Here is a 13,261-nt window from a genome sequence, read left to right as displayed (position 1 = left end):
CTGAGGGGTCTCTAATTTATTGCAATTTATTTATAATTTATTTTGGTAGCCAACTTATTACTCTTAGACAAGGCCGTTTCTGGGGTTAGTGAACTTTACCACCCTCTCTCCCCATGGGTCTTCCCTATTCTAAACACCTTGTGTGCAGGAGATCATCTGTTTGCCCTAGAAGAAGGTTCTGGAAGCTGAGGCAGTTCCTCAAAATGAATGTTTTCTTCTGAATGGAGTTCCTTCCTGGCAGGGGAGACCCTCCACAATCAATGTGGAATACGTCCCCCAGGTCACACTCAGCTCCCCAATAGTCTAGCCTTTGATTAGACTTTTCTCATTTCTCATGAGTGAAATCATTTCTCTGGGCCTTGGCGATACCCTCTGCCCTGAGCTAATCAACATGAAACAAAGAAATGGGAACAGCACAATGTCGTTTTTGCTCGGACCCAGTAGGAGAGCCAGGAAAATGAGCAGGTGAAGCTAACACAGAGATCTCCATGGATTTAGCCAGGGAAGTGGAATGTTTCTGTAAACAAGTGCACAATGAGTGAGTCTAGCCTTTAACCTTGGAAGATAATAGGCTAAAAAGGACTTCCTACTGAGATAAACTATAATGAAGTTCTCTCTCTCCTCCTCCTCCACCTCCCCCATCTACATGTTTTAGCCCATGTTTGGAATTGGGGCCTCTATCTTCCTGGCAGTCCTTTCCTTGCAAACTTCATTTGGTCCCTTTTTAAACAGTCGCTGGAAAGCTCCCCATTTTCTATTTTAGTTGTTGATTTACTGGGATTTGATTCTGTGGTGCTTAACAGGGACTGTCAAAAAGATGACTTCATGACTTGGAGGAGCAGATTCAATGACATTTAGAAAAATAAGGGATTATTCCATTTACATTCAGTCTTGCAGCGGGGAGAGGGTGGAATGTCAGAATAGCTATAAACTCCTGAGACGGCACAGGGAGAGAAACCCCCTACCAGCCCCTCCCTCTGTCCCGGGTCTCCGAATCCAAGGCTCGGGCTATTTTCCCTAGGCCACACTGCTTCCTTGCTACTTGACACTACTAGGGTGTTGTGAGTTAATCAGGGGAGGGACGGTGTCATGGAGGGATTTTAACACCAGTCTTCTGCCCCTAGCAAAGGGATGTTGGTAGGATTAGTGAGATTCTATTTGAAAGTGTTTGGAGCTCCTCAGTAAACAGGCCTGGTCGCTTGTCTGCAGTATGACCTTGGACAAGTCACTTAACGTCTCTGTGCCTCAGTTACCTCATATGTAAAGTGGGGATTAAGACTGGGAGGCCCATGTGGGACGTGGACTGGGTCCAACCTGATTAGTTGTATTTGCCCCAGCACTTGGTACAGTGCCTATACAAAGTAAGCACTTTAGAAAAAAAAACCCAGAAGTGAAGCTGATCCTATAGGCGCATGCCAACAGCTTCACTAGTCTTCTGAAGGGGTCCAGTTTGTCTCGACTGAATGAATGAACATCTCCAGGGTTTTAACGTGGCAATGAGCCTCAGGGACATTTTCCATTATTCCACTGATTGTAGGGGAAGCAAAAGAATCCCAGTGCCGTCTTTGGTGGATTTCAGTACTCTAAACCCAGGTGGAGCCTGTGTATTGAGGATATAAATTGAATGTGGCCAGAAATTCCTTGCATTGCATCGTTAAATATCTTGTTCATTGAGTGATGGAAGGTTATCGTTTTTCCCGCAAGCCCTGCAAACTCTCTGCTGTTCCAAACTTCTGGATCTCAAAACATTCAGACTGAAATGGCCAAGTTCATGGAGAAAATTGAAGTGCTACCCAAATCCTTTCCCCACCATTCCTTCCAGTCTCCCGATCCTGCCCCTTTGGGAAAGGTCCCAAAGAGTCAGATTTAATTCAGAGCAGACACTTTTTTTTTTTTTTTTTTTGCACAGACAAGCACCTGGAGAGAGAATAATTCATTTTGCTCATGAATGCAAATGACCATTCGTTCCCATATTGGGCAGAATAGTTAGGCTTTTAATGGCCTTATCACACTCCAGAAAGCACACAGTATGCAAAAGTATCTTTTTATCCATCAAAATCCCACACATCAACCCCATTAAAGGATGATGCTTGCCAGCTCCAAGGTGTTTGCAAATCTTGGGATGGATTGCCTCAGAAGCAGACCTTGATATTTGGACAGTGGCTGGGAATTGGCTCTGGTTCAACTGTTGGAGAAATTTATTCCACATTTTGTGTCCCATCCCAGCCCCAGACACCACTCATCACTCCTTGGTTTTTCCCTAGGTAGCAGACACCATCATTCCCTACCTAAGGCCCAGGCACTGCACTCTGGATCCTGGAGTTTAAGGAAAATGACAAGGTAAGTGGAGGATGTCAAGTGCGGGGGGGAGGGTGAGGAGGGGACACTTGAGTGTGTGATGGTTAGAGTGGCAGGTGGAGGCGGGAATAAGCTGCGGACTATAGGTGGGCGACAGAACAAGGAAAGAGGTGACGCAAGGTAAGTTCCCTGTGGGCAGGGAATGTGTTGGTTTATTGTTATATTGCCAAGTTCTTAGTAAGGTGCTCTGCTCGCAGTAAGGGCTCATTAAATAGGACTGACTGACTGACTGACTGACTGATTTCCGGTGCTGATTTCCAGTGGGGCAGTGCTACGGGAATTCAAGTGAGAGGGAGAAACTTCAGAAAGACTGAGTCTTCTTGACTCCATCAATAGAGAGACAAACTGTGTTCAAAACGTGGTGTCAGGATAGGTTATAAAAACACCTGTCTCTGTTCCATTATCTCCTTGCTCTTGAGTGGAACCCAAATAGCTGAATTGAGGTAGCCCAAGGAATTGGGTGTAAGGAGGGAAAAGCCATCCTGGTAAGAGGACAACAAGGAAAGTGAAACGTTTGGACCAATATTGACCCTAGCCCCTTACCGCTTGCCCATGTCTCAGCGCTGTCCCCCTGCTCTGGGCCCTTTCTGAACAGGATTCGTCTTCTTCTCTCCCAGCTGCTAGGTCCCAGGTGAGCTATGATATTCCCAACTCCTGCTGGACTCCTTCAAGCTGACTGATACCCACCAGGGTCCTCAGTCAGGGGGGAGGAGGCTACTGGGGACACTCAGATGTACTGGACCTGAAAACGTCTTTGACATCGCATGTGTAATACCGGGGGCACTCAAATATACTGGACGTGGAAGCATCTGTGACATCACAGGTGAACGCGTGAAAGAAATTGAAGCCTTTCCTATTGGACCATTTCAGATCCAGATAAAGTCATCTGCCCAAGTCCATTTGGGCAGATTTCTGCATATGTGTTATGGTGGTTTCCTTAGGCCTCCTAATCGACTCTCTTCTAATCGACTCTCTTCTAATCAGCTCCATGTAAGGCCTTGGTTATCTGCTTGGGTAGGAGAGACAGGAAGTCAACAACATTATCTTTCAAGGTTTCTTTATTGTTTGCAAAACTTGGGCTTCTGTTTTATTGAATCCTTCAAATGGAATTTCCTTTTAGATCCACGCTTGATTTTTAAAAAATTCTTGTTGGCAAAATCCAACTAGTATTTTCCTCCCCAGCAGCCTGGGGTTTAGGGTACCGAAAGCAATTCGGGCAACCCATAGTCCAGGGACTTTGGAGGGGAAAATGTGCACCAGAAGAAAAGAGGAGAAGGAGTGAGAGAGAGGGTCACCAGAGAGAAGAAAATAAGAAATAGGGAAGAGAAGAAGAAGAAGGAAGAGGCAGGAAAAGGGAGATACAAGACAGAATTTCTGGACCACCCCCTTTTTCTGGAAACAGTGTCTGACCTTGGCTTCACTGACAGTGTCCTTTCTTGATTCTCCCCCTATCTCTCTGTCCTTTTTTTATTCATTCAATCATATTTATTGAGATCTTACTGTGTGCAGAGCATCATATTAAGTGCTCAAGAGAGTAATAATAATGTTGGTATTTGTTAAGCGCTTACTATGTGCAGAGCACTGTTCTAAGCGCTGGGGTAGACACAAGGGAATCAGGTTGTCCCACGTGGGGCTCACAGTCTTCATCCCCATTTTACAGATGAGGTAACAGGCACAGAGAAGTTAAGTGACTTGCCCACAGTCACACAGCCGACAAGCGGCAGAGCCGGGATTCGAACCCACGATCTCTGACTCCAAAGCCCGTGCTCTTTCCACTGAGCCACGCTGCTTCTCAACAATACAACAATAAACGGACCCATTCCCTGCCCACAAGCAGCTTACAGTCTAGATTGATTCTCCCTCTCTCTCTCTGGTCATGCCTTCTCAGTCTATTTTGCCACTCCTCCTCTGACTCCCCCCACAACTGTGGGAGTCCCTCGAGGCTCAGTTCTAGATCCTCTTTTATTCTCCATCTCCATCCACTACCTCAGAGAATTCATTCACTCCCAGGCTTCAGCAACCACCTCTATGGAGATGATTCCCAAATCTACCTGTCCAGTCCTGATCTCTTCATTCTCTGTAGTCTCACATTAAATCCTGCCTTAAAGACATCTCTACGTGGAGGCCCAACCATCATCTCAACCTTAACATGTCCGAAACAGAACTCCTCATTTTCCGGCCCAAACCTGATCTTCCACCAGATTTTCCCATCACCACTGAAGACACCACCATCCTCCCTCTTTCATTCATTCAATCGTATTTATCGAGTGCTTACAGTGTGCAGTACTAAGCACTTGGGAAGTACAATTCAGCAACAGACAGTGGCGATCCCTGCCCACAGTCTAGAAAGGGGGAGATAGATAGCAAAACAAGTAAATAGGCATCAGTAGTATTATTATAAATAAAAAGAATTATAGATATATACACATAATAAAAATCAATAGAATTATAATTATAAACATGTATATATATTCACAAGTACCGTGGGGTGGGGATAAGCCTGCAATCTTGGAATTATTTTCAACTCAGCTCTATCATTCAACTCGTATACTGAGTCTGTCACCAAATCCCTACCTTTACAATATCTATAGACTCCACCCCTTCCTCTCCATCCAAAGTCCTACCGCACTGACCCGAGAGCTGCCCGCGGAAACCGAGATCGCTCTCTGCTGAGTTGGCTCAGCCGGCCCACGACATCGAACGTCAGAACCGCTGCTGCCCATCCACCCATCAGGATACTTAGATTTCACTCCTGAATTGCTGCAGTTGAGAAGCAGCCATTCCTTGATCAGCCCGCTCGGTAGAGGCCCATCTGAATCCACGGTGCAGAACACAGATCAGCTGTGGCTATCTGACACCCTGGTGACACCGACCTGAATTTTTACATATCATCAGCGGACTGTCTTTACATCAACCTAGGCATCTGTTTGCTCCTAAACATTCATCCCTTCACTTCACTGGATAAAGCGTGGGTCTGGGAGTCAGAAGGTTGGTTTTAATCTGCTGATGCTCTCAAGCACTTAATACAGCGCTCTGCACACAGTAAGCGCTCAATAAATACGATTGATTGACTGACACTGGTTTGCAAGTCTCTTGCAGATCTGAAGTAAGCCCAAAATTGTTTTGAAGAATTCCCTTCACAAAATGCTCTCATCTCACACTGACATATTGCCTACGCGTAGTGATCAAATTAACCAGAAAACAGACAAGTCTCCCCTTTTTTTGGTGCTGGGTAAACACAGCTTGACTTCAACTTTCAAACTGCTTGGAGAAGCTATTTGACCTTTCCAAATGTTTGTAAAAGTGTCCCTTTGTCTGGTCTTAAGTAATAAAAGCAGTTTCCATAGTACCGAGATGAAAAAGAGTCACAGTAAATGTAAATTAAATATCAAGAAGAATTTCCTAAGAGAAAAGTTTCCCTGTGGAAGCCAAACAGAACCAGTGATGGAGCTATTTAAAGCAGGGTGGACCAAATTCTCCAGATTACTGTGGTGAATTGATAGGGCCCAGATCGCTCTTATTATCTTCATTTTTCCAAGGTTCTGAAGGTCCCTGAGTAATACAAATGACTTCAATAACTTTACTTCATTTCAGTGAACCTGATTCCACAATGAATTTGTCATTTTAATGACCTTGGCTAGTGCTTTTAATAGCTGTTAAAAAGGAAACTTTCCACCTTAGAGCTACTGCGTTACACTGCAATTCTCTCTCTCCTCAGAGGATGCCTGAGGGGTGTCTGTGTATGGGTGGTGTGTGGGTAGGTGTGTGGGTAGGTGTGTATCATGAGGCTGACCTATATCTTCTCCCTCCAGTGTTTCAAAGAGCCCTGAAAAAAAATTGATGTTTTTGGTATGTGTGAAATATTTTGAGTAGGAAATACTAATTAATTAAATAACTGTGGTATTTGTTAAGAGCTTACTGTGTACCAAACACTGTACTAAGCACTGGGACGGGTACAAGCAAACTGGGTTGGACGCAGACCTTGCCCTGTATGGGGATCACAGTCTTCATCCCCATTTTACGATGAGATTTCTGAGACACAGAGAAGTTGTGGTTTGCCCAAGGCCACACAGCAGACAAATGGTGGAAACAGGATTAGAACCCATGACCCGTTGACTCCCAGACCCATTCTCTATCCACTGTGCCATGCTTAGATGTGCTGTAAGGGAGCTGTGTGGACCAAAAACTTAGCAAGTTCAAGAGGGGTGTGGATAAATTTACGGGTAAGCAGTCCATGATGGGTCACGGAGTAATGGAGAAAGTAGGGCTGTAGAGAGAAAAATGGTGATCTCTCCTGATCTATCCTTTCACCCATGAGGGTGGGCGTCTAGGAGGACGACCATACATACAGTTCCTCCAAAGAGACAGAATGCTGGGCTGGATATGGACCATGGATGTGCCCCCTTCGTGGCACTGCACATGGCCTGACGTTCTTCTCGTAGAGTAACATCCCTGATCGGGGAATAGAATCACAGCCAAGCCTGGTTCACCCAGATAACAGAGTCAGTACTTTGTTGAAGCCTTTCTTATGGATGGTAGGCTGTAAGCTCTTTGTGGGCAGGAATCTTGTCTACCAACTCTATTGTATTATTACTTTCCCAAGTGCTTAGTACAGTGGTCTGCACACACAGTAACCTCCGGCTTCAGACAAATATCACATAGTGTGTGTGATTTATTACAACGCAATTACATCAGTCCTGTCATTCAGTTTACATTCCGATAGGTTTACCAACACGTTTTAGTTTACATTCAAATAGATTTACCAACACATTGTCTTATTTGTAATTTCTGAAAGCTAATTTTTGTTCTAGGAACGTAGAACAGATCAAAGAAGAAACTGAGTGTTTTTCAGTAAGAACAAGAAGCAGAGCACATGCAAGAAAATCAAGTTCCTAAAACCAGACACTGATTTGGGTAGTCAGCACAGTTCAAAGCAATGTTTGATTTTTAGTAGAAGTCCCAGAACTCAAGCAATTCTTTTATTCTACATTTAAAATCTGATATGGCCTTGAATGTGGGATATTATCCTCCCGATTCTTACTACCCAACATTTCCCAGATCCATCCCTTCCTTTCCACCCAGCTTCCACCCTAGTTTGTGCCATGGTCCTATTAACAGTGTCTCCTTGTTGGCTTCCTTCCCTCCAACCTCTTCCTCCTCCATTCTACATTATCTGTTACACAAATCAACTTCTCTCCACTCCTTAAGACCTTCTATTGGCTTCATGTGTCACTCCATGTCGAACAAGAAACAAAAGCTGAAAAATATTAATGACTAGAGAGGTCAAAAACAAATGAATAAAGCGGTGAATGCTAAAGTATAAATAAGGTCATAAACTTTTGAGTGGCTGAAGGGATGATATCGATCAATCAGTCAGCAAGGCCTAGTAGCAAGAGCACGGGCTTAGGAGTCAGAGGAAGTGGGTTCTAATCCCGGCTCTGACACTTGTCTGCTGTGTGATTTTGGGCAAGTCACTTAACTTCTCTGTGCCTCGGATATCTAATCTGTAAAATGGAGATTAAGACTGTGAACCCCATGTGGGACAACCTGATTACCTTGTATCTACCAGTACTTACAACAGTGCTTGCACATAGTAAGTGCTTAACAAATGCCATAATTATCATTATTATTATTATTATTTATTGAGCATTTACTCTGTGCAAAGCACTGTACCAAATGCTTGGGAGAGAGTTAGTAGATATGATGCTTGCCTTCAAGGAATTCACACTCTAGTGGAGGAGTTTACAGTCTAGCAGAGGAGTTTACAATCAAATGAGGAAAACAGACACAGAATATACATATATTAGAGGAACAATAGGGAAAAAGATAGAACTGACAAAAATAAAAATAAGTGAAAAAAAATCAAGTGAATCAATAAGTACCCATTAATTCCACTTTCCCTAGTGACTCTTCTGGAGGATCAGTTCCCCCTTCCCCCTTCCCTGCTTCTCTCCGCTTCTGCTCTTTTTATACTTTCCTTCCTTTTGTCTCACATTGTGGCTTCTAAAATTGCTTTCCCTTTCCCCTGTGGCTTCTGGGGGACTCCCCCAACCTGACCATCTTCCATCCACCAGCCCTAGAGCAAAAAATGAGGCTAGTGCAGCAAAGTCACAACCAGTGTGTGGTAAAGTTGAAACGGGGGGTAAATTTTGCAGCTTTGTAAGTGCCGTATGTCACGATTTAAAATGTTTTAAGTTGAGGATGGCCTGTTTCTCCTATATTCCTTTCAATAATGTAAAAATATTACTAGCCAGGCATCAAAACGTATTGTTTATTGTAACTTTGATGGATAGAGTCATAGACAGTGATGACCTGAATTACCACTGAGCATTGTTGGAGCATCTGTAAACAGATGTGAAAACCCACTGTTTCATATTGTTTATAACTTTATTATTATTTTCCTAACAGCTAAAAATGAGACAACTAGCCAAAGGAACTGCCCAAATTTCAAAGTTTGGTCCTTTTCATTTGTCTGTAAATATCCCTCTAGAATAGCAGAGAAATAGAAGCTGGTTTTCCTTAGGCATATAAAGCAACACCAATAAGGTGTTGCTTGTCTCCAACTTTTCTGAAAGTTGCAACTTTTAGCTTAGGTTGGAGAACTGCAAATTGCATCTCCATAGGAAGGCAGGGACTGTGGCTGTTTATTGTTAGAGTGTACTCTCTCAAGTGCTTAGTACAGTGCTCCGCACACAGTAAGCGCTCGATAAATATGATTGAATGAATGCGTAAGAAGCCGGGAATAATGGAAAATAGGCTGGCTCCAGTACACTCTTCACAATTTAGCTTTGATGTTCTTAACTGGGAAGGTTAAGCTGGCACTGCCTTGAAAACAGAGATGCCTATCTTGGCCCTTAATGTACATAGTTTTCATCTATTTGCTTTTCCCAGAGAATAGTATGCACCATGTTTCTGTGTACACAAAGTGTCCATTTCATCTGTTTCCTCCTCTTCAGAGTTGATTCTGCCAGTTCTTTTCTAGTATGTTTGGCTTTGCTTAGGGTAAACAGCGCGTGTCATGTGTGAAGGGGAATAAGGTAAGGGTAAGTGGGAGGGGGTAAATGTCTGTCCAAATAATAAGCAGAGTTGAAGTGAAGGGGCTCAAAGCTAGTAGGAGGACAAGCAAGGCTAATTCAGAGATTCTTTAGGCAAGGAAGGTGCAGTTTAGCAAAATTCCAAAGTTGTCTGAGTGGAGATTTTTTTTCCCCAAACTCAATGCAGATAGATCTTGGGGATTTTGCTAATAAGAAGAAGAATTGCAGTATTTTTTAAGCACTTACGTTACAAGCACTGTACTAAGCGCTAGGGTAGACAATACAAGATAATCAAGTCAGAGTCCCTATCCCACAGGGGGCTCACTGTTTAAGTATGAGAGATGGCAGGAACTGAATCCTCATTTGAATGCTTTAATCTTCTCCATCTACACCCACTCTCTCAGGGAGATTGTTCACTCTTTAGGCTTCAGCTACTTCCTTCATGTGTATCTATCTGCACTCCCCCAACTATAAGCTCACTGTGAGCAGGGAATGTGTCTACCAACTCCATTGTATCATAATAATAATAATAATTGTGGTATTAGTTAAGTGCTTACTATGTGCCAGGCCCTGTACAAAGCATATAAGCAAATCGGGCTAGAAGCAGTCCCTGTCCCACCTGGAGCTCACGGTCTCAATCCCATTTTACATATGAGGTAACTGAAGCACAGAGAACTGAAGTGATTTGCCCAAGGCCCACAGAGCAGACAAGTGGCAGAGCTGGTATTAGAAACCCGGCCCTTCTGACTCCCAGGCCCATGCTACTTCTCAAGTAGTCTCATTTCCAGTGTACTCTCCCAAGCGCTTAGTCCAGTGCTCTGCCCACAGTAAGTGCTCAATAAATACCATCCATGATTTCCTCTTGACTCCAGGACTTCTCCACTTGGAGGTCAGACACTTTGACTCCTCAAACTTCATATACGTAAAGCTGAACTACCCATCTCCCCTTCTAAATTTACTCTTCCCTCCTTACTTTCCTATCTCAGCCAATAATACCACCATCTTCCCTGTTCCCCAAGCCCACAATCCCATTGTGATCTGGGACTCTTCCTGTCTTTTATCTCTCCCATTCAATCAACTGCTAAGTCCCATCAGTGCTTCCTAAACAACATCTCCTAGGTCAATAAATCAGTGAATCAATGGAATTTAGTGAGGGCTTACTGTGTACCAATCACTGGATTCAGAACTTGGGAAAGTACAGTACAGGAGACTTGGTAGATGTGAACCTGCCCCCGAGGAGCTTACTTAGGATCTATGGACTGTAAATCCATTTGTCTCCACCCAAAGAGCTACTCTCCCGGACAACTCTTGTCTAATCACAACCAAACTATCATGGCAGTCTCCTCACTGGTCTCCCTGCCTCCAATACCTCCCCTCTCCAATTCATACAACCCCTTAATGCAGAGATCACTTTTCTGGAATTTAAAACCTGGTTTCATCATGGGTAATATCATATTCCCCCACGGATTCCCCCACCGTCTTCTTAATTTTAGAAACTCACATTTGGGAAAGATGAATAAAAACGTGATGAGATCCATCACACTAATTTAATTCTGGTTCCAAAAGCCTATGTCCTCTCATTATAGTTTAGTTCTGAAGATATTTTCTCTCAGTAAATGTATGATGACAATGAACAGCCTATTAAAATATATGTATTTCCTGTTTCTCTAATATAAACTATTCTGTTCATAAGTGTATCTGTTCCATTTCAGTTCATGTCAGGTGCTACGAGCGTCCTAACATTCTTTCTAGCTTACTCGGGATAACAGTTTAAGTAAGACCCATATGCTGTAGAATGCCACACTATCACCTTATTTCCCATTTCTGAGTTGTAATAATTTTGATAATATAAAGGTAAAATTCACTGACCAAGTGGTGGATTTAATCATTAATCTTTCTAGTTTTCAGAAAAAGGTGAAAGTCATTGCCACCATAAGGTTGAAACTCAAAGTAAGAACAGAGACTAGAAAAGCAACCAAAAATATGCTCATAATATTTCTTATTTAAAGGAAGCATTTTTTATTCCTTTACTGGCTCCTGCTACAAATGAAATGGAGTGAAGCTCAGGCAAACTGGGGCAATTTCCTTAAAATATGCAAAACGAGATTTGATAAGTACTAGTTATAAATTGAATATAGGGTATTGAGTTGAATGCATTAGCAACTGTGGTTGGATTAGAAATATGTGTTGGTTTGGTGACTCTGAACCTCTGTACAAGTGAAATGGATTCCATCCTTCCAGGAATTTGGATCAATTTCATCAGACTAAATAGCCTCACCTGTTTCTAGGAAGCAAATCGATTAAAAATTCAGGTTAAACCTAAGCACATTTTTTCTACTGCCTTCCCATCTTCCATTGGACCAAACAATTCATTAACATCTTCAGATACCCGTAAATCCCAGCCAGTATTAGATGGTAATCATTCAGGTTACATCGCATCCCCCATCTTCTACTTGTTCAAACTTGGGAAAGATATTTTTCCATCTGCTTCCAAATACTCTCTACCTGAGAATTATAGTCTTTTTGTCATTATTCTCTAATGCACCCAAGCAACTATTAGTAATTATTCTTCTAGCCTTAAACGAAACATGCACGCATTTATTTTCCCCCAAGACCTAACAGATTGCAACTGATCACTGGGTCTGGGAGAAGTGCCAAAGAATAAATATAAAGCAAATTAAGCAGGTCTGAAGTCACAGTAAGTGGGTAAGCCCTTTTCAGAACCTGTTGATGATTACCATCGTCATCATCATCATAGATGATAAATTCAGGATGAGGGGGTGATGACACCCATGCACCCACCAGGGATGATTCAGAGTGAATTGAACTCAAATAATTCACTATATCTTTAAAAAAGCCCTAATTTTATTGCAGACCATGTATTTGCATAGCTTTTATTGGGTTTGAATTCTGTGTCAAGAATGGAAAGGTAAAAATAACCTAAGAAAAACAGCAATATCTCTCACTAAAATTGTCAGGTAATAAAACACAGCATTTTCTATCCAGAGAATTGCCTAGAAATATGATAGGTCTTAGCCATGTTCATGATATTATTATGACATTTATTAAGCACTTTACTATGTTAAGGTTTGCGGTAGATACAAGATTATGAGGTTGAACACAGTGTCTGCCAAACATCAATTAATCAATCGTATTTATTGAGTGCTTACTGTGTGCAGAGCACTGTACTAAGTGCTGGGGAGAGTACAGTAGAACAGAGTTAGTAGACCTGTTGCCTGTCTACAACAAGCTTACAGTCTAGAGGTGGAGACGGACATAAATACAAACAAATAAATTATGGATATGTACATAAGTGCTCTGGGGATGAGGGAGGGGTGAATAAAGGGGGCAAATCCAAGTGAAAGGGTGCATTGGGGCTCACTGTCTCTCATCCCCATTTTTCAGAAGAGGAAACTGAGGCTCAGAGAGGTTAAGTAACTTATCTAAGGTCACACAAAGCAGGAAACTGGCAAAGCTGGGACTAATCTTCTGACTCCCAGTCCTGTGCTCTTTCTCCTATTCAAATATAAATATACACTCTGGGAAAATATGGGACTATCATATAGATTCTCAATACAATGAACTTCAATTTCCCCATTCAACCACCCGTAATATTCATTGTTCTGAGCCCAGGTGAGAAACCATGGAACTTTAGCATTTATCCCTATAGATATTGTTCCATACTGAATATAAAACCCCTGCATGTTGTAGGACAACATTTTACGGTATAAAATGTCCAATAAACACATGGTGGAATAAACAGTATAACCCAAATGGAAGCATAACATACAAATGGCAAGGAATGAACGAGACTGATCAGGGGTCAGGAAACCTTTGTTGATATTACCTTTATTTTATCCCCGCAGTCA

This window comes from Ornithorhynchus anatinus, chromosome 10, assembly GCF_004115215.2.
Source record: "Ornithorhynchus anatinus isolate Pmale09 chromosome 10, mOrnAna1.pri.v4, whole genome shotgun sequence".
Taxonomy (NCBI): Eukaryota; Metazoa; Chordata; class Mammalia; order Monotremata; family Ornithorhynchidae; genus Ornithorhynchus; species Ornithorhynchus anatinus.
This window is presented reverse-complemented; position numbering follows the sequence as displayed.